Raw genomic sequence first — 1,994 nt, 5'->3', positions numbered from 1 at the left:
AATATTTTGTCCATCAAATTCTTTATTGCAACTCAAGGCTTGATTTATTTTAGTCAGGTCTTTGTTTTGTTTTGTGTTTAGCGTAAGAAATTCCAAGTGTGCTCTTCCTCTTTAACTTCTCAGGCCTTTCCCCATTTAGTTACTGCATTTTATGTTGCCTCCATCCCCCTCACTCCCTTTGAGATGTTTGGTTTGGCTCTTTTCTGTCATTATTTCTTCTGTCTGCTTTAGCTATTCTGCGTTCAAGAACAAGGTTTAGAATTTCTTCTGGCATCCATTTTGGTTTGTTCTTTCTTTTTCGTCTGTTTAAAGGGCTTTGTGCTTTCTCTGAAGATGGCATCCTAATGTCATGCCACAACTCATCTATTCTTCAATCGTCAGTGCTTAATGCAGAAAGCTATTCTGGAGACCATTTCTAATTCAGGTGGAATATACTCACAGTTGTACTCTGGCTTTCGTGGACTTGTTTTAATTTTCTTCAGCATGACTTTACATTTGCATTTGAGCAATGGATGGTTTGTTTTGCGTTGGCCCCTGGCCTTGTTCTGACTGATAATTTTGAGCTTGTCTGTTGTGTGTTTCCACAGATGTAGTCTATTTGATTCCTGAATAATCTATTTAGCAAGGTCAACATGTGTAGTTGCTGTTCATGTTTTTAAAGTATTTCCAATAAGTTATTAAGGTAATATTTCTAAATACTGATACTTCTTTGTTTCCAACATTCACATTCCAATCACCAGTAATTGGCATTGCATTTTGACTGTATGTTTGAATCAATTTCCCACCACAGACTTTGGTAAAGAAAATATTCAATTTTATCATTGATATTCTTAAGAAATACAGTTAATCTAATATAATAAATGACAATTTTACACAGTGTGTTCAAATTTATAGCACATTATGTTTTTTTTTCTTTCTCGGTTTCAATGTATTTTTTTTTTCTTTTGCCATGTTGCCCCATTCACAATACAAACCAGGCACAGACAGGGCTTGGGTTGAGGTGTATACAGGGCACTTATTTTGCCTCCTTTTTCTATACAGTCAGTGCAAGAGCACAGCCTCTGGTAAGCACAAGGAGGCATCAATGTATTTTATTTATTTATTTGATCATTTTATTAGGGGCTCATACAACTCTTTTCACAATCCGTACATACATCTTTTATATCCAGCACATTCGTACGTATATTGCCATCATCATTCTCAAAACACCTGCTTTCTTCTTGAGCCCTTGGTATCAGTTCTTCATTTCCCCTCCCTCCCTGCTACCCCCTCCCCCTGAACCCTTGATAATTTATAAATAATTATCATTTTATCATATCTTACAACATTCGACATCTCCCCTCACCCAGTTCTCTGCTATCCATCCTCCAGGGAGGAGGTTACATGTAGACCTTGTCATCTGTTCCCCCTTTCTTCCTCACCCTTCCTCCACCCTCCCGATATCACCACTCTCACCACTGATCCTGAGGGGTTCATCTGTCCTGGATTCCCTATATTTTCAATTCCTATCTGTGCCAGTGCACATCCTCCAGTCCAGCCGGATATGTAAGGGAGAATTGGGATCATGATAGTTGGGGGGAGGAAGCATTTAAGAACTAGAGGAAAATTGTATGTTTCATCGTTGCTACACTGCACTCTGACTGGCTCGTCACCTCCCCACAGTCCTCCTGCAAGAGGATGTCCAATTTAACCCAGATGGGCTCTGGGTCCCCACTCTGCACTCCCCCTCATTCACAATTCTATGAGTGTGTGTGTTTGATGCCTAATAACTGATCCCTTCAATGCCCTGTCATCTTACAGGCTGCTGTGCATTTTCCATGTGGGCTTTGTTGTTTCTCAGTTAGATGGCCCCTTGTTTATCTTCCAGCCTATGGGATCCCAGAGTCTATATATTTTGACAACTGGGTACCATCAGATTTCTTCACCACATTTGCCTATGCACCAGCTTTGTCTTCAGCATTCATGTCGGGGTAGGCTGGTGTGCTTCTTCCATG

The 1,994-nt window shown here is 40.2% G+C and overlaps 1 non-coding gene across 1 annotated transcript; it reads right to left on the bottom strand.

The window, feature by feature from the left end:
• Window positions 1-947: 947 nt before the first annotated feature.
• LOC142437832 (small nucleolar RNA SNORA51) lies at window positions 948-1,081 on the bottom strand. Its single transcript, XR_012782344.1, has one exon. It is a non-coding gene; the product is annotated as a small nucleolar RNA SNORA51 (small nucleolar RNA).
• Between the last annotated feature and the right edge of the window lie 913 nt (window positions 1,082-1,994).

This window comes from Tenrec ecaudatus, chromosome 1 (genome assembly GCF_050624435.1).
Source record: "Tenrec ecaudatus isolate mTenEca1 chromosome 1, mTenEca1.hap1, whole genome shotgun sequence".
Classification (NCBI taxonomy): domain Eukaryota; kingdom Metazoa; phylum Chordata; class Mammalia; order Afrosoricida; family Tenrecidae; genus Tenrec; species Tenrec ecaudatus.
This window is presented reverse-complemented; position numbering and strand designations above follow the sequence as displayed.